The sequence below is a fragment of the Cyprinus carpio genome, chromosome A21 (assembly GCF_018340385.1).
Source record: "Cyprinus carpio isolate SPL01 chromosome A21, ASM1834038v1, whole genome shotgun sequence".
Taxonomy (NCBI): Eukaryota; Metazoa; Chordata; class Actinopteri; order Cypriniformes; family Cyprinidae; genus Cyprinus; species Cyprinus carpio.
Window position 1 is genome coordinate 8206022 of NC_056592.1, and position 26904 is coordinate 8232925.

The 26904-nt window shown below is 36.3% G+C and overlaps 2 pseudogenes; both read left to right on the top strand.

Moving 5' to 3' along the window:
* Positions 1–9915: 9915 nt before the first annotated feature.
* LOC122134748 lies at positions 9916–11754 on the top strand (annotated as a pseudogene).
* A 6851-nt stretch (positions 11755–18605) lies between these two features.
* On the top strand, positions 18606–25702 carry LOC109046041 (annotated as a pseudogene).
* Positions 25703–26904: the final 1202 nt, after the last annotated feature.

Consider the following 26904-nt stretch of genomic DNA (forward strand, 5'->3'; position numbering starts at 1 on the left):
CACAAGAATTCTGCACTGATTTTTGCCCTGATTTACAGTCTTGAGGAGTCAACACTTCTTGCCAAATATCAGAGACAGTCTGCAAATCTGACTTGACAAATTTGACAGAAAATCACATAAATGGGCAGGATATAAGGGGGTGTTTTTCACCACACCATTTTCAACTAAATACAAAAACATCTATGCATTTTGGCCATTCATTTACATGAAAAAAGTGTTTTGGGGGCCTGAAAATAAATTTTTTGCAGGTTTCAAAGTGCAAGTTTTTGAGAACAATACCATTATCATCTCTGTGTAAACTACAAAAAACACGAATTTGTGAAAACTGTCATGTCATGTACATGACATATTCGCATAGTGTTTCTTTATAAAGTGATATCGCCAACTACTAGCCTTGTATGCATAATACAGTGCTTTAAGTCATTTTCCCAGATCTGTATGAATGGGGATCATTTTGACAACATTTGTCATTTGTACATTTTTCATTTGGCAAGCCATCTCTTAAAAATGAGACGTATGTGTTACTGAGTGAATTTTGTTATTTTCAGAACAACTTGAAAGCTTGGTATGTGTGGACCCTCTTTTTGTTTAGTGTATGCTACCCCGTGCCCGTTTCCTCTGTAAAACATCTAAAAAGTGGCAAGTGTATGATACCTATAGTGTTGTGTTTTAAATTCAGTTCAGATTTCGTTAAGCAATGTAAGCTTATATTTAGAATACGCTTTCTGTTATATTAGAGAATATTTCAAATTATTTAAAACTTCTGTCCACACAACATACATTGCACTATTTACAAAAGAATAAATGCTGACACAATCAAAAATCACTGTGGCCAGGCCCAGTTCCCTTTGGTTTCTCAGGTCTGGGATCTTTTAAATTGTATAAACTGCTTTTTAGACCTTGTGAATCATTCCGGAATTCACCAGGGATGCCTGAGGAGATCAGATGCACACAATCTCATCACAGACCATATGGACACAGTATTCCTAATGAGCCTTAATGGCTCTTTAAGTTCAATCGTATATAAATTCACTAATATAGAGATGCAACAGACCACCTATCATGGTGAAATAAGGCAGAAACTTACAAAAACTAATGCATGGTGAATCACTGCCTGCCATTTGAGATTGGGATGTGAATCATGCCAATTTAAGTAAATATGAGCTCCCCCACACCACTCACTAAACAGAAATTATCAGGCCAGCTGTAACCACAGCACATTTTGGGGAATTATTTGTGCAGGTTTTATCAACATGTTTATGTGCCTGCAAAGCATTTAGTCAAAATACACTTTTCGATTTCAGATTACAATTTCTTCTCAGATAAAAACAAAATAATAGAAGATGCCATGTGTGATTAAGGAATTTAAAGGGATAGTTCACCTAAAAATTACAATTCTGTTATCATTTACTCACCCTTATGTTATTCAAAAACATGATTTTCTTGCCTAGAAGAAGTTATCTATCAGCAGAGATGGGCACAAATACATGAAAATGTATTTAAAATACAAATACAAAATATTGTTTGGAAAATATAGGCCTATTTAAATACAAATACAAAATACTGTGTGGAAAAATTTATTTAAATGCAAATTACTTTTTTTTTCAAAGACTTTAAAATGCAAAAAATATTTTGTATTTCAAATACGTATTTTAAATACATGTATCTGAAATACTGCCCATTCCTGGAGGTCACCATAGCCACACGGATCCAGTCCATATCCAGATCAGATGGCAGATCGGCACCTAAAGACAACCTCTACACAAAAATGAATAACTACTAAAATCTGGACATCAGATAGATGTGCAGATCATGTCTATATTAGGTCCGTCGGTCCATGACCATTTCTGAACATCTATTCGACGTCCAAATTAGGTCCACTATTTGGACGTCCAACCATGACCCAACTTGGACGTCAGCTTGACGTTCAACATTTGACCTTTGAACTGGGTAATTTTTTTGGACGTCTATAACAGGTGCAGGAAATTTACATGATTAATATATAATATTGGTTTAATAGGGCCTATCAACATTATTAAAACATGAAGAGTTCAGATGCAAGTGCCATCTGAAACTTTCTTCTAGAATGATAATTTTTATCAAGCTTGTATATTTAAGTTCAATAAAATAACTTCAAATAAACAACCAAACAAACTACCTAGGACTATTCTATTTGAAAAAAAAAAAAGTGCACCATATTTTTTAAGAAAAAATAAAAGAATCGCATATAAAATCTCTATAAAAGCAGATGTTTTAATATAAAACATAAAACATAACAGATTTAAAATAGCCTCTAAAGTTGTTAAAAAAAAAAAAAAAAAAAAAAAAAAAAAAAAAAAACCTTCCCCTCTCTCTAGTTTGTGCAGAACTGAAATAGCCCAATTTTGACAGTTTTCAAAAGGCTCTGGGTTCACGGTGATGGTTCCAATACCAATATTTTAGTGCCATCTAGTGGGAATGTTTGTGACATAACGCCTTCAAATCTGTTTATGTTTAGTAAAAACGTTTGGTCACACGTTTTTTTAAGGTCCAATTCTAGCTATTAACAAACCATACTAAGACTTTACATCAATAAACTCCTAATTTGCTGCTAATAAATAGTTAGTAGAGTATAATTGTTAAGTTTAGTTATTTGGGAAGGATTGATTAGGTATGTAGAATATGGTCGTGCAGAATATATGCTTTATAAGTAGGCTACTAATATGAATGTATGAATGAGGCATTTATATAGCACTTTATTGTGTATTGCTGTAGGCCTACACCCAAAGCGCTTTACAATCATGAGGGGGTCTCTCCTCACTCTCTACCTGGATTGTGTAATAATAGGCATGCTAATAAGCAACGTGTTATAGTGAGAATTGGTCCCTTATACTAAAAGTGTTACCAAAAGTTTGGTATTAACATATAGGCTAAAAAATGTTTTTGGATTTGCAAACAGATGAACTTAAAAAACGAAAAAAAATAAAACTTAAATCATCATTATACCATTAAAATCAACTTTATCACCTCACATGTTGAACCTCACACATCTTATAAGTTAAAGCGAATTTTCCACAATTCTATTTTAGAAAAATTTAACAAACACTTAAGGCTAAATGGAATGGTTACATATAATACATTTACATAAACATAACTAATCGCATACGTCCAAAAAAATGAACTACTACTTAATCGATGCTCTTTTCTAGAATACTGACACGCGCATGCGCCACGAGTGTATAACCACAAGGTCAAAGGCACGTGCGTCTACCGGCTGTCATTCAGTAGTCTGTCCGTGGATAGAGTGGATTTAACTACCTTCGCGCTCGTTTGCGACGTTATAAGAATAATTAGGGATTGATTGCGGTAACGATCTACTTTTGGAATGGCAAGAGGAAGTCGCAGTCGTCCTTCACCGGCACCAGCGAGGTATCTCAGACACTTCAGCTGATAGTTTTAGTAACGCACACAGTACGATGCGTTGGCGGCGTGTAGCTGCCAGCTAACTTTGACTAAATGTAGAGAAGCAGCAGCATTCAGGAAAAACACCAAACTGCTCTGATAAAAACATTAGACTGAGATGTTGTTTGTTTGTGAGTTTATTCCTTTTTCGTAACCTTATCCCAAATATATCCAGAGCAGTAGGTGAACAGGTCAAAACCAAAAAACATGTTATTCTTACTGACCAGGAATGGAACCCCTTAATATCTGCTGAGTATTTATTTATTTTAAATGTATTTATATATGGCATCATACTGTCATTTGGGAACCTAGGACGCAAACCAGGTTTAAGACTTTACCTTCTTCCATCTGAAGCAGCTCAAAGACATCTGCATCACGTGATAACGATTCTGGATAATGTAAATGGTTTATTCTTTATATCCTATTTTCTATGTAGGCTATATCCTTTACAAGGCATAGGCCAAGATGAGTTGTGCTACTTTTATGGGATTTTATAGTGACATGAGGTGGTTTTATACTTGTTTATTCTAGAACATCTTTTCACTGTTGTTTTCTTCTCAGTGCTCCGGCCCCATCTTAGCTCAACAGCCACTGCACCACCACCTCCTCCGATGGCAATGGCCCCTGCCATGGCCCAGCCCAAGCAGCCAGGTCTCATGGCCGCAGATTGGCCACCACAGCTGCTGGAGTGGCAGTCGGCTCGGCCGTAGGGCACGTGATGGGCAGTGCCATCACAGGTGCTTTCAGTGGAGGCGCAGCAGCAGCAGCTCAGAGGCACCCCAAACCAGCACCTCATATCAGGTGATAGACCTTTGATTCAAAAAAAGTTGCAGTTTTGCATAAAATACAACTCTCACACACAGTTTTGCATAAAATACAACTCTTGCATGCATATATATGGTGGTGATAAGATTCATTTTTATGTACTTTTTTATTCATGAAGAATTACAGGTTACATCCATTCATCTTGTATTTATCTGTTTATTAACGGCTTGCAGGAGCCCTCACGACTTCCTCCCTCTCAGTCTGGCCCATGTCTCTTTGAGGTGAGGCAGTTTCTGGACTGTGCAACGACTCAGGCTGATCTGAGCTTGTGCGAAGGCTTCAATGAAGCTCTTAAGCAGTGCAAACTCTCACATTGGTAAGCCCTCCCGTCAACACACAGACATTAGAAATGATCCTCATCTAGGACTGTACTAACATGTAACCGGTTATGTGAATCTCACAGATCTACCTACACAAAGAAATTACAAATTGAAGAGTAATTTTGTTTCAAATCCCTGAAATTGCCAAAAAATAGTTTTAGAAGAAAATACTCAAGAATGAAGTGGGAGATACACATGCAATTATGTACTATTACTAATAAAACCTGTTCTTGGAATGGAACCTTCTGATATTTTTGTCCCTTTAGGTGTGTGCTTGTAAACATCTCTGGTGTAATGGGAGAACGTGGAAGATCTAAACACTAAATGTAGACAAATAAACTGTTGGTTCAAGATTCTCAATATTTCCAGCGGTTTTAATGTGAATTACTTATGTTTATAGCTGTTAACTATACATTGGAATGTCTGATAATGAAAATTAAGTTTGTACAATTAAAAGAGCTGCTATTGTCTTTTTTTCTTTGTTATTTTGTGTCATTCATATGTCATCATCCTGCTCTGTTTGGTCATGTATCTTATAGGCCACATTACACTGTTTTATGTGCATGTGGAACAGTGTGGTCCATTTTGATAAAGTCCCTTGTTTATGATTTACAAGTATCTAATAGAGTTACAAAACAACATAACTAGACTAATATACACTCTTTCCAAACTACAAATTGCCCATAGCAGGTCTCATATATTTTTTTTTTACTTTACACAAACAAAGAACAGAACATAGGTTTTGATTTAATTATGCAGCATAGAATAATATTCTAAAATTGCTATTATAGTAACATTAATTTTGATAAACAATCATTAATTAAACCCTTTTTAAACCCTTTAACTGTCACCCCCACCCCCCATTTTTTAAAAATAGGCATTAATTTTATGAACACTTTGGAAGATATACCTAAGGTTGGGTCTCTTTTTTTAAAGAAACAAGAAATAAAAATTAGCACCCATTTTTGGCCTAAAAAAGTGGATTTTTTTTCAAAGAAATTAAAGGCAGTATCAAAAATTATAGAAGTTTAAAATGTACTGTAACAATAAAATGTGCTAGTATTAATTTTATTTTATTTATTATAAATATTTTGGTACATAAACAGGTTTTTCTCTTAAAATTGGTATGTTTTGTAAAAAAATAAATAAATAAAAATAAAGCCTTCTGTGCTAAATAAGTTATGTTCCCAAATTTGAAGTTGATATGAAAAAAATTGAGGTTATTCCTGTGAGATTTTGATTTTGGCATAGGCGTCATACCCACAAACAGCCACTGGGAGCAGCATTCAAAACTCCTTTGAATTTGTTTTAATGATTTTTCCTCTCTAGATTTCTCTGTCAGTTTACTTCTATCTCAAAATACTCAGACCCTTTCCAATTTGATATGTTTGTTGCCAAGAATATATAAAAAGTTTTGATTCTAAAAAGACCGTAATGCATTTTGTAATATGACACTTGACACAGCCCACTAAGGGGGGAGGAGGACCCGCCATAAGATTTTAAAGTACCAATTTCCATGGTTTACCAGGATGAATCTTGGGCTTCTAAGCTTTCAAATGATATGTAATTTTATGATGATTACTAAAAGATTTTTATTAGAGAAAAAGGGCACAACAAAGACGAACACCAAGCTCCCACAGGTGGAACGGGTGACAGTTGAGGGGTTATTGCCGACCGCTCAAGAGGCAGTGAAAGGATTCAGGACGCTGACCAATCACAGAGCTCGGTGAACAGGGTGCGTCTCTGTCTTTCCGCAAACCAATCAGAGAAGAGAGCGGTTTATCACAAGACAGAGCAGACCACGGGTCATTCTCACACTAGTCCATTAGTCACAAGCAGTAAAGCGTGAAACGATGCTCGTTTATAAATGTAGAAACCAATTTACCTGCAAGCAAGTTTCCAGAAGACTTACTGAAAAAACTAGGTACAAACCTTGGCTGCAGCTTTGGGGAAACCGGACGACGTTGAGTATTGTAGCATTAAGCAATGCAATGGTTCGCTCTCCTCAGTCCACGTTAGTTGATACATGATAGACCTTAAAGTTCCGCCGGTCATGTAACGTTGATGTAATGGTTTCATTCTTCAGAGGATGAATCTGGTGGGGTGAAGACTGACCTGCCGATGATGACTCGCGGGGTCTTGCTCCCCGTGTTTGTTGATGTCCTTGTCTGCCATGGAGTAGTGACTGACACTGCCGGAAAAAATAAGGAGCACAGCGCCAAAATCTCTCCAGTTTCCTGAAAGGAGAAGCTTGGGCTAAGCGCGCTGAACGGTAAAATTACATAATCAAAACTACACATGGGGATTGAAACACACTTGTTACGTACCGTCCACGATATTTGGCCCACCTAAATCCCACCTTGCCATTATAGCAACAATAAGCATTCATTTTTCATAGGGACATTGCCTCATAATGTCTAGTTTGTCTTAAATGAGACCTTCTGATTGAAGCAAATTTTGTGTTATAAAACTATAGATGTCCCCTGATGTTAATTTCACTTCTAGTCTTCTGTTGCAGTACTTTTGATACTGTCTACCCTCTGGAGCCACATCAGATTGGAAAAAAAGGAACCGTGATGAGCTTCTTATTAGACGTCAAACATTCTTTTCTTTTGTGTAGATGAATTCTTCTTATGTGTTCCTGTTTGGATTCACAACTAGCTGGACATGCATTGTCCTGGGTGATAGGACCATTGTGTTCTTATAGGATTAAGATATTCCTAATTTGCTTAACATTATGTAGCCTGAAATGATTTGAAAATAATCACTTTACTAAAATAAAATATCAAAGGCATTTAGCATTTTGATAGCAGATCATATGGTGTTGCTGTGTCTATTTTTAGACATAAGGAAAAATAATTGATAAACACTTGTAAGGGAGTTCCCATTGTATTGAATTGCTTTTATGTATTATGTTAGCTCAGTGTTTGTCACTTTTTTCCTTAGAAAGTAGGCATCGTCACATCATCAGTTTATGTGGCTCAACCACATCATAAGGCGTCAAACTCACAGCCATGAAAATATCCCATATACCATGGTAGTGTCAGAGTGACTTTTGATTTGTACAGATGTCAGTTGCATAGCACAGAGCATAACTGCACACAAACAAAAATGAAATTTTCTCCTAATTCCTGTTTATCATCAACTGTGTTTGTCAAGTACTATTGATTCAGAAACGTGCCTACCATTAAAATGAGAAAAACAATTAAAAATTGCCCCTGAATAAATCCTCTGTGTATTCTTTCAGGGTTTTGGGATGATGTGGGTAGCATTTGCTTCCTGGGTGCAGTAGATAAACAGTTTATATCTGTTTCATGGCTCAAGAAGAACACTTTTTTTTGGCACATAAATAAACATGTAAAATATTGTAATTGTATATACAATTCATTAGTGTATACTTTAAAACCTGATTCTTCAAAAATTACTGGATTAATGTTTTGACAAGATAATACAAAATTTCAGTATTTCTACTTAAAAATTTCCATTCAATTCAATGTTACTTGATGGTACTTTTGTAATTATTTGTGAATTTTATCAATTCGGAAAATCCTACACAATTTTTTTCTGTGTAGACAATTTTACTGGCCAAGCAATTTTTTGTCATAAAAGTAGTTTATTAATTATACAATTTAAGCTTATCGTAAGGGGTATCGTCAATATCTTAGTTTTTAGAGAAAAAACTATGCTTTGATTGCAGTTGCTCTTCAAATTAAAATATGACTTTGAAGAGATGATTGGTGCTAAATTTTACAGTAATCTATATGAAAACAAAAAATATCTGAAAAGGCAGCCCGTACTTTTCTGGAGTCTGTTAAAGATTTGTAAGACTTATCTCAAGAGATTACAGGAAATCTGTGTGATGGTGAAATTACTTGTTTATCTGAAGTTAGTAACTCAGTTTTAGAACTTAAAAATAATAAATCTCCCAGCACAGATGGGCTTACCGCAGAGTTTTATAAACAGTTCTCTAAAGAATTGTCTTCTTTTTTACTTAAAGTTTTTGAAGAAAGTATACAGAAAGATGCTCTCCCCCGACTTTCACTCAAGGCTTAATTAATTCTGAAACCTAAAAAATTTTTACTTTTAATTGACAATTGGTGCCCTATTTCTCTGCTTAACAAGGATTACAAAATTTTAGCTATTAGTGTGAAGGGAAGTGAGTGAAGTGACATGTGGCCAAGTATTTGCATTTAACCCATCCAAAGTGCGCACACACACACACCTTGAACACACACCCGGAACAGTGGGCAGCCATTTATGCTGCAGCGCCAGGGGAGCAGTTGGGGGTTCGGTGCCTTGCTCAAGGGGACCTCAGTCGTGGTATTGCCGGCCCGAGACTCGTACCCACAACCTTAGGGTTAGGAGTCAAACTCTCTAACCACTAGGCCATGACTTATGTTATGTAGGTTATGTTTGCTAAAAGACTAACAGCTGTATTTGGGTTCTGTTATAGATGAGACACAATCTGGTTTTTTGAACAAAAGACACATCGTTAACAATATAACGTTGACTAATCAATACATTGTATATATGAGAAAATCTTGTTTTTTAGTTTTTTTTCAACATTATATCCAAACTATTTTATCTTCCAAAAATCTTAAGGCTTTTAAAACAGTTAATTTATTTAATTGTTTTAATTTGTTTTGTTAAAGCTTTCCTTTTGTATTATTTATTTATTGTTACATACGTGTATAAATGGTGCTTTGCGTGCAGTGTCACCTCTTTGTACGCACTGTTGATATTCTCTGTACCAGACATCCCAGTCTCCCGGAAGTCCCGGGAGTCTCCCGCATATTGATAGCGGCTCCCTGATGCCCGCAAATTAGTTAAAATCTCCCCGAATCTAGAGCGAGCGAGCAAGAGCGCGCAAAGAAAGAACCGTGTAGCGCGCGCACGCAGGGAGGGAGAGGGAGCGAGCGAGAGACATGTGCTTGTGTGCGAGGTGCGAAGCGCATGTAAGACGAGAGCATCCTGAGTTGGGCCTGTTTCGGCAAATCACAACCAATCAATGTCAGTGTGGGCGGGCTTTTAATCTCTTCTCCCCGAACCAAATTAATCAGTTATTTCCTTTCTTTTACTGTCTATGGTTATGTCTATCTAGAAACATGGAGCAACCATGGCAGAGGAGAGTGCAACGGAAAATAATAAAAGCAGTTTACATAATGGTATATCAAGCAGCTTAAATAAATAGTAAAAGTAATCTTTTACGGGTTTATTGACCTGCTTCCGCAGCCAGCCCCCAGGGGCGATCAAAGAGCCCGCAGCTTCACTCTTCAGGACGTGTGGTGTGAGGCAAACAGGGTAATCGAAGTCAAGATACTTGTCAGAAATGTCTTTGGAAATTTACTTGGATTTGTTTTCGCAGCCATGTCGCTCTGTTTACATGTTTGCCAAGAAACGACGACATCCAGTTCGCGATTACAAGAAGATTTCTCTTTTTGAAGGTACAGTATCGTGTAAAAATGCTGTTTGTTTTTTTAAAAGTGTAATTACAACTTCTTCACAGGAAGGACAAGTTTACTGACTTTATATTGGAAGTTCTCTTCGTTTTTTTTTTTTTACAAGCCTTTTTTTTTTTTTTTTTTTTTTTTTAGCTAACTTTTTGTTATGCGTGAAGAAGTTGTGGTTAGATTACAGCATGTAATCTTTTTTTATATACACAGGTGTGGCTTCAGGTATTAACTACAGGATTTAATGCTGTGTCACGCTAATCTGTCAGACAGTTATGTCGTTTCTTTCTACACGTCTTTTGAGTTTTTACATTTTTTCAAAAAGTAAATATGACATCTGTCCCTCAGGTTATCAATATAGTGAAGAGTATGGGAAATCAACCTGCTAAGAAACAGCACCAGCAATCAAAGATGGAGACTTTTGCTTGGATGAAAGGTATGTGGTCTATGGATAGCAAGTTATTCCTTGTTTCGAATGAATTCAAAAGTAGTTTTAAAAAATATTTTCCTTTTAACGTTACCCCAAGGCACTCAACTGTCCACAACAACAACAAAAAAAGTAACTAAAATAATAAAACATAAATAATTATTGATTTTTTATGTTGTTCTTATTTACAAAACTTTTTTTTTTAATAGGTGGTTTAACAAGCTTATTTTTTGGTTTCGTTTTGCGGTTAAATCATTTGAAGTCACATTGGGGCCCCTTGGAAATCGCTGAAGCCTGTTGAAAACCCACTGTTCTAGATACAATGTGAATGTAAATCGAGAGTCGAGTTTCAGAGAAACCTGGGGTGTTGTTTGTTTTGTGCCTCTCGTGAAACTGTTATTTCCTGTAGTGTTGCGATTATGCTCTCACCTGGCTGAGAAGTTGGTGTCCACACTCCGGAACACTGGTACCCCTGCTGACTTGCAGAAGCGTTCTAGAGTTAATGATATCTCTCATGGCAACACTCTGCCATACGGATACATGGATCCAAGATGCTCTGGTTGTGGTTCAAGGTGAGGGAAGCAGCAAAGTTTATAAATTTTCATTCAAAGTTACTGTGGTGACCAGAACAGCATTTAGATTTCAGCAAACTCCCAAGCTGATGGTTCACAATCCTCTTGCTTTGTGACCTTGGACTGAAAGCCTGCCTAGTATTTAGAATTGCTACACCGTTAACTGCTACCCTTTTTTTAGTGTAATTATTATAAATGTACTTAAATAGTTTTCATGTATTGCTGTAGCTCTTGATTCCAAAGCTGTAGGAGTTGAGATCCCTAAGGAAAAGATAGACAATGCAGTAGAGGATCTTAATGAATCACTGAACCTTTTTGAGGAGAAGTTTCTGCAAGACAGACCGTTCATTGTTGGTGATCAGATTTCATTGGCTGACCTGGTTGCTATTGTGGAAATCATGCAGGTATGAATGCAGATTATTCAGTTTCAGATAAAGCAATATTATAACCTGAGAATTTGAGGCAGATCATATCTGACACTTGATTTATACTTGATAAGGTCTTTTTTTCCCCCAGCCTGTAGGTGCTGGTATGGATGTGTTTGAGAACAGACCCAAGCTCAAGGCATGGAAGGACCGAGTCAGAGCACGAAATTGGTGTTGAGCTGTTTGATGAGGCCCACCAGGAAATCCTCTATGCCCAGGATGCAATGAAAACCATGGACCCCCAAAAAGATGGAGCACTTAAAACCCAAAATTGTGAGATATTTCCTCTCATAAACAAACTGGTAGATTTGTTTGTTGGTTAAAACAGCCATTTATTCATGAAAAAAAAAAAAATACAAAAAAAAAAACTTTATAATTTTTCTCTAAATACACTTTACATTTTGTCACTAAGAATGAAATCAGCTTAAATTGAATATGACATATAGCCTTTGTCATATTTCAGAGAATGAATGTATAATTAATGTTTCTGTGTTAACTTGACCTCATAAAAAAAGCAAACTGTGAAATAGCATGTTTTCCAGCTGTGTTTGCTCTCAAATTCTGAATTGCTGTATTCACTGTGACCTAGGCAATAACACACAGACACTCAATACAGCATTGTTTTAGAAAATCACTTGACACCCATGGGAAGGAGCTGGGAGGAATGTTTCCTCCCTCTGGGTTTATGGAATGTAATCAGATATTATATGGTTTCCTGCAGAATACTCCATATGTCATGTTTTGTTAATTCCTTGTAGAGAAAAGTTGTACATTCAGTCAGCAGCATTTACATTAACTCTCTCTAATATTCTCAAATAAATGTATCTTTTGTCATCAGTCTCAGTGGTGTCTTTACTTTACCCTCTTTACAAGAGTTATTTTTGTTGTTGTTTTTGTTTCTCTTATTTGTTTGTATTTAATTTTACTTTTCCATGTTTATATCGTATTTGCTTTAAAATTAAACTTGTTGGTCTTTGTGGTTTTCTAAATAAAGAGTAACAGATAGCAAAAACTGCAACAATAACTAAAAATTTACTCAATTTCTCAAACAAAACTATCATGGTTTTCGTTATTCGTTTGGGGGCAAAAAGAGGCAGTTCGAAAAGGCTGAGGGAGTGGTATACTGTTTTTCGAATATTCCGTAGATTCATGTAAACATGAAAAAACATGAAAACAAACAAAAAAAACCAAACCAGCCTAAGCTTGGTTGGCTGGTCTTAGCTGGAAGTAGCTAGTCATTCTTCAGTTGTGGTGCAAGTGACTGCTTTACAACAGTTGAACATAAACTTTAAAAGATATCAATAAACATACAATGGTTGCATGTTGTAATCATATCATAGGATAAACAGGCACACGTTTACATTTTTGTACGATCTTTATAGAACTGGTAATGACACGGATTTGAGCACGGAAGTAATATTTTTGTTTTAAAATACATATTTAATTGAGTTTGAGAGATTGCATTTGTAACAAAATATGCTAGTTTATTGGTGGAGAGGAGACAGAGTGATGAAGCAAAAACCCCTCTAAAACCAGCTTAGGCTGCTTTTATCTGGGGTTTTTTTTCAGCAGGGAGAGCCCTAAAGAGTTTAGATTCAACCCTAATTAAACACACCTGGGGGTTGTTTCATAAAAGATGCTAAGAAAAGCAGGGATTAAAGTCCAAAACTTGACTTGAAATAACCTAACAAATCAGTCTGGACTAAAGCGGTTTCATAAACGACGATTTAAAGGGTTAGTTCACCCAAAAATGAAAATTAGGCTGCGTTTTACTCACCCCCGAGGCATCCTAGGTGTATATGACTTTCTTCTTTCAGACGAATCCAGTCGGAGTTATATTAAAAATTGTCTTTGATCTTTTCAAAGCTGTTTTCATGCCCTTCCATAAAAAAAAAGTGTCTCACACGGCTCGGGGGGGGGGGGGGGGGGGTGAACAAAGGCCTCCTGTAGCGAATAGATGTGTTTTTGTAAGAAAAATATCCATATTCAAAACATAATAATCACTTTAATCTAGCTTGCTGCTCACAGTTGTACACTGGAAGCAGTACCTTGTATTGTGTTCACCTGTTTACTCAACGGCTGTGTGCAAACCTTTGGCATTAATATACACAGATTTGAACAATATCATTTGAGCAATCAGTGTTGGGTGTAACAAGTTAGCTTTAATGATTTTAAACCAGTGGTTTTCAACCTTTATAGATTCAAAGTCATTCAGACTTGTCATAGTCAATATTCAAGGGCCCTCACTAATATAGGCTGATTTTTTTTCCTCTGATGATTGTTTCACACACACTCCGTCTGCAGTGGTGTATGTGGTCCATGTGCGTTACACCTGTTTCACACACCACACACCGTCTGCAGTGCATATGGGTTGTGTTTTTTAAAAACTTGTATTCAAAACAGGTCACACTGGTCAACTAGCATTTAACATTTCAAAAGAAACGTAACATGAGTAAATATCAGGTTGTTTTGAAAAGTACAGAAACCACGAAATTTGCCTATACAAATTTGCTAATGGTTGTATGCTGCATTAAATAATGTTAAGTGAGAACTCACTGGTGCTGTTTCTTCTGATTTTTAGGATATTTAGCATTTTAATTACTGAATTATTTGAAAAATCTAATTTAAATGTTCTAATTTGAAATAATAAGACATTTGTTTGAAAAAAAACTTGTCTTGTACACTTTTTTTTTTTTATTTTATTTTATAAAACTACACAATAAACATTTGATCATACTGTGTTACTAACAGCAGTAAATGTGATTTATAAGTTTACACACACTGTCTTTAAGGAAATTAAAAAGTGTTCATGCCCTTTATTATTATTCAGTTATGAGGAAGTATATAGCTATTTTTTAGGTATTGCTTGAAATCACATGCTTTTAAATGTTCAAGGAGGATAGATCATTTCTTTGTGCTGACCAACACGATCATCACCCCAAAATCAATGTCCACACAGTCAAAATGTGCAGAGGTGAGGTCATTATGGGAGGTATAGTGCTCTTTGTCACTTAATAAAAAAGTATGTGATTGATTAAAAACAATGTTACTCGCTGTAATCAAATACCAAATAGTTAACTGATTTTTAATGTAATTGTAAAATTAAATTATTTGAAAAAATATAGAAAAAACAGTTATTAATCGTTATTTGAGAGGTCGACTATTTCCTTTTAATTCTGTTCCATGAGTAGTACATGATCTCCAATCTCAGAAAGTAAAACATTCAGGCGGTAACTGCTCTGCAGCGTCGTGACTGAGTGAACAGGAAGGAAAAATAAAACGGGGGGACACAGTATGGTTTGTTTGTTGTTTCTACTTTTTCATTCAGGCGATTATAATGAGCGAAAGGGTTGCTGTGATTAAGTAGGTGAGTGTTTTTTTGACTACTACACGTCAAAAAATTTATGATCAGAAGCAAGAAAGTGGGAACGCTGGATCGGTTCACTCAAGCTTTAAGGCCCCGGTATACTTCAAACGAAGTTCGTTTTCATTCTTCGTTTGGGGGCAAAAAGAAGTTCGAAAAGGCTGAGGGATACTATTTTCGAACATTCCGTAGATTAAAGTAAACATGACTCGCGACTCTCGCGCATATCCTCTAAACACAAACAACGATGAACTGATGATGAAGTGTAGCCAAGTTTGTAAAACTTTAGCATGATGTGGAAAACTTTATTTTATTAGTGTTCATTATATTAAATTGGATAAATTTGTTACACTTTTTATATTTTATGTGATGTCATGAATTACTTTTGATAAAAACAAAAAGGGTTATTATTGTATGTTCATTTTGGGCATTTCATTTATTGTATACCCTTTACATTCGCTTATTGAAAGAACAACAACAGCAGTATGGTGTAACATTCTTTGAAACCTGTAGCCTATTTGGTAGCCTACTTGCTACCTAATATCTTTACTCTTTCCTTTAATTCTTTTCATGGCTTTGGAAAACTTGTCTCGGTTGTTTCTCTGCGTTGCTTTTTGCATAACTCCGGCTCGTCGACACCAAGATTCATTGCAATTTCTTTCTATGAATTAATGCTTTCTCTGAATCTTTAGTCTCTCCGCGGCGAGCGATCGTACAGGTGCATATATTTTGTGCCGTCTCAGCTATTCGATACTCCAGTGTATTCATGTTGCTAGTGTGACTAGGGCCGGACATTGTTCTCTCTTGCCTGACCTCTGTTGAATGAGAAACGAACCGGGGGAAAAATACCACGTCAAAGAAGGTGGAGTTTCAGAGCACACCCACCGACTGCTTTAAATACCAATAAACATACAATGGTTGCATGTTTGTAATCTGTAGGGTAAACACAATTTGTGCACGGTTAATTTTTTGTTTTTAAAATACCATATTTAATTGAGTTTGAGAGACTGCATTTGTAAACAAAAATATGGTAGCTTATTGGTGGAGGAGGAGACATGGTGATGAAGCAAAAACCCCTCTAAAACCAGCTTATGCTGGTTTTCATATCTTTTTTTTTTTCTTCAGCAGGGAGAGCCCTAAAGAGATTGCATTTGTAACAAAAATATGCATGTTTTTTGTTGCATCCAGTGGGGACATAATTACTGATTATAATGACTTACACTGTCTTTTTATGCATTGCGTTGCGTATCGCGCTGCAGAAACATAAAACCATGTCTGCATTTGTGATCGGAGAAACGACAAACAACAAGCTCTACTCTACACTGCTCAAAACTCGTGTTTGAATCATCAGGGGCAAATCCTTTACATGAAAACTACTTTACAGGGCTGTGTGTCAAGAAGTGCCAGACTGTCCTTGCAAAGTTGGAATTACCCCACTTTTATAGAAACAGGCATTGTAGGCTACTCTCACAGGAAACAGTCCTTGTCCCTCCTCCAAAAACAAATTCGCTGCGGCACACGTTTTTAATATTTGGGTTTGGACTGTTCTGGAACAGTGTTGTAAATACAATTTAACCTCTGATTTCTAGTCGTGTCCTCTTTTGGAAGCCCAAACAAAGTAGCTTCGCTTTCACAAGAAACACAGCATCTCCATGACATGGCACCGGTGGCAACAGCAAGAATAAAAGTTACACCTTCTTTCTTTGCGTGAACATTTGGGCGGTGTTATGCAAATCTTCCCACATCGTGACGTAGACATGTGGGGGCGTGTTAGAACGAGCCGTTTTAGGTATGAAGTGGTTGACTCTTAACTTTTATAAAGAATATCTCTTTGGATTTGAGACTTTAGTCTTTGCAACGTTACAGATCTTCTTTATGCACAAGAGCTTGTAACACTCCAAAGAGAAAAGGAATAATTGGAAATCGCATCACATATGACCCCTTTACATGGCTCCGGAAGGTGAACAAAGGCCTCCTGTAGCGAATCGAAGCGTTTTTGTAAGAAAAATATCCATATTCAAAACATAATAATCACTTTAATCTAGCTTGCTGCTCACGGTTGTACACTGGAAGCAGTACCTTGTATTGTGTTCACCTGTTTACTCAATGGCTGTGTGCAACCTTTTGGCATTAATATTCACAGATTTGAACAATGTCATTTGAGCAATCAGTGTTGGGTGTAACAAGTTAGCTTTAATGATTTTAAACCAGTGGTTTTCAACCTTTATAGATTCAAAGTCATTCAGACTTGTCATAGTCAATATTCAAGGGCCCTCACTAATATAGGCTATGATTTTTCCTCTGATGATTGTTTCACACACACACACTCCGTCTGCAGTGTGTATGCGGTCTATATGCGTTACACCTGTTTCACACACACGCCGTCTGCAGTGCATATGCGTTGCGTTTTTTTAAAACTTGTATTCAAAACAGGTCACACTGGTCAACTAGCATTTAACATTTCAAAAGAAACGTATCATGAGTAAATATCAGGTTGTTTTGAAAAGTACAGAAACCACAAAATTTGCCTATACAAATTTGCTAACGGTTGTATGCTGAATTAAATAATGTCAGGTGAGAACTCAGTGGTGCTGTTTCTTCTGATTTTTAGGAGATTTAGCATTTTAATTACTGAATTATTTGAAAAATCTCATTTAAATGTTCTAATTTTAAATAATGTTAAGAAAATCCTAATCTCTTTGTCTCATAAATTTTATATATATATAAATTTTATGTGTGTGTGTGTTTTCTTTTAGATTTGGAACTGTTTAATGTTGATAATTATGTTTTTTTTTTTTTTCATCTTGACATATAATCAAACCACATCCATAAAAAACAAAAAACAACACTGTGCTCATAAAGAATAACATTCGTTATCCCAATTTTTATTTCAACAAGTAAGCTTTTGAATGCATTGTTTTATTTTACTTAGATGGCTGAAAAAAAGTCAGGGAATTGTCTGTTGATGTTTTAACTGAATGAAACATGCTCCTTATGTCCTTACAGAAGAAATATCCTTACCAAATATAAATAGCTCCTTGACACTGTGAGACGGATCCTGACTGCCCAATATTCAGACTCAAAGATATTGTTGAAGAGGCTGAAGAAGATTTTCAGACCATGGCAGTCCATGTCAGAGACTTAATTTATGTTTATCAGACATTGCTGAATTAAAATGGTCTTAACACTAAGAGTTAACATCCCTGTTTTTTTTTTTTACACATTGGAATACAATTATTGTAAAAATTACAGCTGACATTTATGAAAAGAAAACAATATTACAAAGAGCAGAAGATGACTTTGCACTTGTGAGTATTTATGTCCTCACTGAACATACAAATGCTTGCTACACTTCTTAATAAACGTATTTGGTGTTTTTTATGAACACCATCTTAGTTAAAAATCGTTGTCTTGTTATTAAGAAACTAACATTTATTTATATATAATTATCATTGTGATTTATTTATTTATATAGAAGAAAAAATAAAAATGTTTTAGATCCAATAACTTAGCCTATAAAATGACAAATAATAATAAAAAATAAAAATGTTTTAGATCCATTGACTGAGTTGTTGAAGGGACAAATAATAATAATAAAAGTCCTATAATTTAGCCTATATTATGCTATTTAATATTACGTCGTTTGGTCACCTTCGGAAGTTTACCGAGGACCCCTAGTGGGAGTCGAGAAGCACTGCGGTAACGCTTGCATCCAGTAGGGGTCAGTAGAGAAACGCATACCTTACGATTCCTAGTTCAGGAGGAAGATCACAGCGACCTTTTTCCTCCCGTTACCATGATGGCGTCCGCGTTGAGGGGGAGTCTCGTAACATTGGCCAAGGTGAGTCTTGAAAAACGACATTGTCAGTTAACAATGAAATTTTCCTCATTTGTTTGGCTGGGTCACACCGAAAATACAAAAAATTACCTTGGAAACGAACCGCGTTCTTTAGATGTAACTTATAAGACAAGTCTGGACTGGAACACATTGGGTTTAACATTTGATACATAATAAAAACATGATGACAGCTCACAGGAGAGGTCCCTTAGAAACTGTCTGTGGTAAACTGATGGTATATGGTAACATAACAACTAATACACCCATTTAAACATCTAATGAAATAAAGAAAACTTATATTAAAACTAAACAATCAAGTAATGAAATAGAGAAAATTCAAATGAGATAGTAAGATTCCCCCCCCCCCCCCCCCAAATTCGCAATAAATAGTTATATTTTATTATATTTGAAAAAAAAAAAAAAAAAAAAACACTTAAGAGCATCCATATTTAACTATTGCAATTGCAGAAGGAAACACTTTTTAAGGTGCACAATCTTCACCTCCAACATTGCCAAAAGACAATGAAACTTATTCCGAAAAAAAAATTAATCTGTATACATAAATGTGCCAAAAATATATACAATCAGATATATAAAAAAATGTAACAACAGCAGAGAGTTTTTTTTCCAATTAATCAAAAAAAATTAAAATAAAAACATATATCATAATAAACAAACTATAAAAAAAAAAAAAAAAAAAATTTTTTGAAAAATTATATTTTATTCATATGTTATGCTATGTTCTCTGTAGTGGACACTAGGACTCAGTTATTTAAACAATAAAATGACATGAAATAATATGTATAGACAAAAACAATGGGATTTTTTTTTTTCAATCACCAATGACTTTTGACTTAAAAAAAAAAAAAAAAAAAAAGATGATTCTCAATTATGTTATGAAAGATATAATGGAATGAATTGATACACCATTTTACTTTATGCAATATGTGGGTAAAATGGCCATAAATTAATATTCCCATTCAATGCAATCTATATGCTGTATCTAATTTGCATATTAATGTGTTCTTGGAGCGACAATGAAAAAAGAAGTGTAATGATTGGAGTAATAATTGGCAACATTTTAATAATAATATCTAATATTTCATAGGAATATTGATGTTTAATTTATTTCCATATTCACTTGTTGTGATGTCCTCTACAGTGGACATGTAGAAAATCAATGCCCTGTTCTGTAACAGAAAATCATTTTTTGATTTGAAACCCCATAACGTTTTCACATAACGTCTGAGATGATGGTTTTATGAAATACAATTTGAAAAGTAGTCCAATTTAAATTATAATTACACAGATTTAGAAATTCTGTTGGCTAATTACAGGGCCTAACGTTAACTCAACTGATAGAAATAAATAATAACTGAACTTGTAAGAGTTTTGTTGCAAAGCACAATATTATGGTGAAATTACATCTCAATTGGCCAATTTGCCAATTCCCCACACAGTGAAATGATAGATAATAGAAAACTTTTTTTTTTTTTTAAGTACTCGTCCCGCCCCCCATGTTATCTTGAAAAAAATGCCGCCCCGGGCGGCTGCCCAGTTCGCCCATGCCAAAAACCTCTCTGTTTGTTGATCATCTCTGTGATGTCCGCCCATAACAGTACTTGACCTGTGACATTTTTGACCACTCAGGGTCTGAGTGGTGCCCGGTTGCAGCCGTTGTGTGCTCGCTCTCTGAGTTTGACCTCCAGTCAGAAATGTTTCGGAGTCTCCACCGGCGCGGGCTGACAGCACCTTTAAGGTCACCATGGTCCCTGGAGATGGAGTTGGGACCTGAGCTGATGACTGCTGTCAAAGATGTTTTCAAGGTACTGATGCACTTTCTCAGTCATGTTTTTTTTTTTTTTTTTTTTTGACACAAGTAAACTTTAACACTGAATATGATATAATATGTTTTAGTGTATAGGGTTACATCTAACCACATTCATCCTGTGTTCCAGCTCAGCCCTCTCTCATGCCTTATACTTGCATCTCACTTGTTCCTTCTTCGCCTCATCCTCTAGGCAGCTGATGTTCCTGTGGAGTTTGAGGAGTTTCACTTGAGTGAGGTGCAGAACATGGCCAGTGAGGAGAAACTGGAAGAGGTGTTGTCCTCCATGAAGAACAACAGAGTCGCCATCAAGGGTGACATTTCTAACTGCTGATCATGTCATAATATTTTGGCTCTCAGTTTAAAATGTTAAATTAGTGCAAGCTTATTTATATTTTGATGTACTGACAATTAAAAGAAACGTTGATTCAGTTCTTTCTGTGCTTAGGAAAGATACACACTCCTATGGAGTACAAGGGTGAACTGGCATCATATGAGATGAGACTGAGGTACTTCTTTAACAGATTACCATTGCTGTAATGGTACTTACAATGCTTGTACTGCTCATGGTACTGCTAGTTTTTCATTTATTGGTTGCTTGATTGATTATTTCTTGTTTTATGATGCGCAGAAGAAAGCTGGACCTGTTTGCCAATGTGGTCCATGTGAACAGCCTGCCTGGATATAGCACCCGCCACAATAACCTGGATCTGGTCATCATACGGGAGCAGACAGAAGGAGAATACAGCTCTCTGGAGCATGAGGTATTTGTTGTGCTCAAATCATTTAAAACTGTAGTGTCCCATCTGCATTATGAGCACCTCTGTGTTTGTAGAGTGTTTCAGGAGTGGTTGAGTGCCTGAAAATCATCACCAGGGATAAATCTCGCCGCATCGCAAAATTTGCATTCGACTATGCCACCAAGAAAGGCCGCAGCAAAGTGACTGCTGTCCACAAAGCAAACATTATGTAAGTGGGGGCAGGATTTTCCTGACATGGATTTTTAAAGCTAAACACTTAGACACGCTCACCTCGGATTATCTTTGCAGGAAAACTCGGTGATGGTCTCTTCCTGCAGAGCTGTGCGGAAGTGGCTGAACTTTACCCCAAGATTAAATATGAAAACATCATCATTGATAACTGCTGCATGCAGGTATAGTGTCTTGTCTTTTATTGTTAATGAATGTCCAGCAATGACAATGGACTATATATATATATATATATATATATATATAAAATATATAATTGCTATATACTCCAAATCCCCACAGCAACACCATAAATATATATATATATATAATTGCTATATTCTTCTGTGGCCCACAGCTAGTCCAGAATCCTTATCAGTTTGATGTGCTAGTGATGCCAAATCTCTACGGCAACATCATTGATAACCTGGCAGCAGGGCTGGTGGGCGGAGCCGGTGTAGTTCCGGGCGAGAGTTACAGTGCAGAATATGCTGTGTTTGAAACGGTTGGTGACTAAATCTTGTTTTTATTCCTTCATTCATTATACATCTTCTGTAACAGTTTCAGAGTCAGAATAAAATGCTTTGCAGTGTGTATGACAACTTCACAGTGATTCCTTTCTTCTTGTTTTTACAATCAGGGAGCCAGACATCCCTTCGCTCAGGCTGTCGGCAGGAATATCGCAAACCCTACTGCTATGCTCCTCACTGCATCCAACATGTTGAGACACCTCAAGTGAGTCTCCCTCTGTTGTCCATTTCACAATCATATCTTTTTTTTTACTCTTTAAATTTTACCTTTAATCTCGGTGTTGATTACATATTCACATTCAACATGGTTTTCATCTCTTAATTCAGGCAGTTTGTCATCTGAATTAGCCATTTACATGTTTTGTGGTCCTGCGTTTGGAATAATTAGGATTTAAAAAAATATATTTTTTAATGTTTTTGAATGTCTCTTGTGCACAGCAAGGCTGTATGTATTTGAAAACTGTGATATTCTGAAATATCATTGCCGTTTAAAAGAACTATTTGCATATGTTTTAAAATATAAATTATTCCTGTGATACAACGCTGAATTTTTTGCATACCTTATTCCAGTCTCTAATGTCACAGAGGAATAAACTAAATTTTAAATTCTATTCAAATAGAAAACTAAAATTGCAATATTTCACAATATTACTGTCTTTTTGATCAAATAAAAGCAACTTTAGTGAGCATAAAAGACTTTCAAAGACGTTTAAAATGGTGTTAATTATTCTAAACTTTTGACCAGTCTTGGTAATTGTATTCATGCCAGTGGGTTTCTTCTTTCAGTCTTGAGTATCACTCAAACATGGTGTCTGAGGCTGTCAAGAAAGTCATCAAGGCAGGGCAAGGTAAGAGATGATCGTGTTTGTTTGTGTGATCATGTCTGAATGGGAGAGAAAGGTGTATTGTGTGGCTGTTAGAACTATATGCACTTTACATACCATGTAGAGAACACGAGTGTACGTGCAAGTGTGTTTCAGTGTTTTTCTATGAGTTCAAGATGCCAAGTTTTATTATTGATGGACGTTTAAGCATGTAAATCTGTATAGTCCTCACTTGTAAATGATTAAATAACAATCTGGTCAAACATAAAGTTATTTATTTGAAGCACAATTCTACAAGAAAGGTAACTTACTGAAAAAGTGTTGGTGCTTAAAGTGCTTCCCTGAGCTGAAATGTAAACTTAAAACATTTCAAGATAAATGAAATAAAAAGAAGATCTAAATTAAGTGTTTTTAAGGGCTTCAAACTGAACATCTCATGGCTCAATGTCTTATGGACTATCCTCCATTGCAGTCACATGCCCCTCGGATGGCCAACTCCTGTAGTTTTTGGCCTTCTTTATCTTTGGCCATGGCTAACAAGCTGGCCACACTCTCTCTAGCATCAAAATCTTCCAAGCTTGGCCCCTCTACACTGATTCTTATCAGATTTTCCACTGTGTCTGAATGAAGGGATGCTCTAGCGTCTGATCTGAACAGCTAAACACTCCCTAAACAGCTTGTACTACTGTCTCCGCTATTAAAATAGTTCAGTTTTTGTATGTAATAGCAAAGTGATTATATTTCGTTTAATTTTTTTATTAAGTTAATTTAGAAAAAACGTTTGGAGCATTTTTTAGTTTGTTAAATATAAGTTTTAGTTTTTTTTAAAGTAACGACCAAAATAAAGTCTATAAATATAAAAGTTCAATTAGGGTTAGGTACAATTCTTAAAGGTAAGAATAATACATCATTCGTAACTGCAAAGGGTCTTTTATTTGTGTGTCCTCACAATATCAACAAAACATTGTGCTTTTTTAAAATAAAGAAATACAAACACGATGCGCTTTCTGCGTCTCGTCTTTAACAGGAGTACAAAAATGAACCAAAACTCAGTAAAAACATGCCTCACAGACATGATAAATATATCTATAGAAAGCTTTAAATGATTACTTAACGAAATAAAACAAATCGAAAACAAAAACTCTTTCATTATAATCATAATCCGTAAAGATGCACTTCTCTCCAAAGGTGCGTCTAATGAGATGGTGAGTCAGGATCAGCAACTTCATCCTTGCGACACAGACTCAGGAAACACTAGTTTATTAGTAAATAATTCAAATATCTCCTTACTATTTCCCCCTGTCACATTTATGGTAATTACTTTTGCCGGTGCTTTGCGGCAAGCTTGAGTCTATTGCGTGTATTTAAATGCAGAACTGTTCAGCTGCGCTGCTGTGGACACTAAACACCATCGAGCCGCTCTTGACAGTTGCGGAAGCACGGTCTCGTGTTGTTTCCACCAGCGTGTGAAAATTATCCCAAACGCCCGGCTCGAGGGGCGTAAAAAAGTCAGGGTCTGTTGGGCTCGGGCTGAAATGCAGGGCTCTAGTGTCTGTTGTTGAACCACAGGGAGACTTTCAGAGTCAATTTTTTTGCACCATTGATTTTTCCTCGAAAGGCTGGTCGCACCAGTGCAACCTCTGATTTTTTTCAGTCGCACCATTGAGAAGTTAGGACGCATGTGCGACCAAATTGGTCGCACTCTAGAGCCCTGAGTCCTGGTGGCACTGGGTTTCATCCTAATTGGTTGGTTTCCCTTTGCAATTGGCTTTGGATGAATGACCCTAACCACAACACAGCACTATATCTTTAACCCTGAAACACTTTCAATAAATGAATAGTTTTCTGGTTTTGTTTCTGCATTATGCTTTGGTTGAAGCCTTCTGTTTTATGTGGACAGCTTGGGCTTTTTGGTTAGTTTTGTGGGTTGAAGTTCTGCTAACTATCAGACATAGTCTTTTTCGTACATTTTATGACTGTCATCTTATTTAAAGACCTCATGTAATAGTCTGACAAGGGCCTTTTTCTTTTTCATCCTGACACGTTTTTTGACACAGAACATATCACCCTGTAGCCAAGACTGGTTGCCCACTGAAGTTAAGCAGGGTTAAGCCTGGTCAGTACCTGGATGGGAGACCTCCTGGGAAAACTAGGTTAATGCTGGAAGAGGTGTTAGTGAGACCAGCAGGGGGTGCTCACCCTGTGGGCTGTGTGGGTCCTAGCACCCCAGTATAGTGACGGGGACACTATACTGTAAAAAGCAGCATCCTTCGGATGAGACATTAAAAACCAAGGTCCTCCAATCTCTGTGGTCATTAAAAATTCCATGACACTTCTCGTAAAGAGTAGGACTGTATCCCCGGTGTCCTGGCCAAATTCCCTTCACTGGCTATTATCAATCATGGCCTCCTAATAATCATTATCATACATTCAGTTCACTAACACGGGTGTCCCTCAGTGTATACATTTAACTTCAGCTTTGCCATTTCTAAAAAAAATAATGACATACATACTGTCATGCAGTCAAACTCTAGGCTTCAAGTTTGTGCTTGTCCATAAACTCTGATGTGGTCTTCACCTTCCCTTTCTTCACCTTTCTTCCTCTGTCGTCACATCCCTTTCTGGGTGTACTTGACTGTCTGTGTGTATTTGCCTGTGTGTCCCAGGTGAGGACGCAAGATCTAGGGGGTTACAGCACCACTGGTGACTTTGTCCGTGCGGTTGTGGCCAACCTGCGCCATCGGACTGTTTGAAGATGCTTGCCAGTCTCTATCACGGATCACCCTATACATGCCACTTCTGATCTGAATATGTTCAAAGACAATTTTACAGCAGCCCTGTCATATTATATTTTCTTTCCCCTTTCCCATTTCTTGCTTTCTTTTTCTCCCTTTTTTCTGGCTGGTTTACTGATTCTGTTTGTTTTTTGTTGTTGTCTTTTAATGCATCCATGTACATTTATTTTCATTTCTTTTTGTCACAGTATGCATTCTTCAATCTGAATTACACTTCTGTTTAAAAGTTTGGGGTCGGGTACGATTTTTGAAAAAGAGTTTCTTATACTCACCAAGGCTGGATTCATTTGATCAAAAATACAGTAAAATTGTGAAATACTATTACAGTTAAAAACATTACTTTTCTATTTGAATGATGGCAATAGTCATGATCCTTTAGAAATCACTCTAATATGCTGATTTTGGTGCTTAAGGAAACATTTCTTATTATCAGTGTTGAAAAATGTTGTGCTGCTTGTTATTTTTGTGGAAACTGAGAATCAATTATTTGAAAAAGTCGCCCCAAACTTTTGAATGGTAGTGTATGTCTGACATTGCTTTACTGCACTACTTTGTTCAATCCAGTTTTAAGTTAAAATGTAAGTTTTTGTTAGATAGTTAACTTTAGTTTCTGTTTGACTCAGTCTTATTCCTGCTTCCATATAATCTCAGTTTGGGGCTGGTCCTTGTCAAATTGCCTTTTGTGATTCCAGGACCACAGTCAATTTGATTATCAGCAAGTTTTCAAAAACTATTTGGCATATTGAGACTGAAGTGCCAGCAGTGATGCTTGATGTTTTTGCCCTTTTTATTGTTACTCATGTAAACATAACTAATCAAATTCTGCTCCTGTCATAAGTCAGATGGGCAATTATTGGATTCGATTTGATGATGCAAATGTTTCTGAGCGGGAAGTCTGCTTTCGTGCCATTGATGACCAACTGTGGAAATGATGAGATGATTGATATCAAAGGGAAACATGATATCTCTCTGCCTCTCAGGGCATTTTCAAACTTACCTCAGTCATTGCGGTACTGATCTGACATGTTGTCTTTATATTTTTCTAAGCTCAGCAGCACCTTCAGTGTTAATATTTCCACTCTTACCTTGTTTGGGAACAGGTGCTTTAGATGAACTGAGCAATGTTTTGTCGAATGTGAATTTTTTTCTTTTCAGTGCCAAAGAATAAGTATGTAAAACCTAAAGTATTGAAAAGTGTCAGTTTGTAGTCACTGGTGGTGTATGTGCTGAATGGCTTGCATTATTTGAAGACCTTCCATCCTCAATTTAACATTCACAAAAAACTGGGAAATCAAAA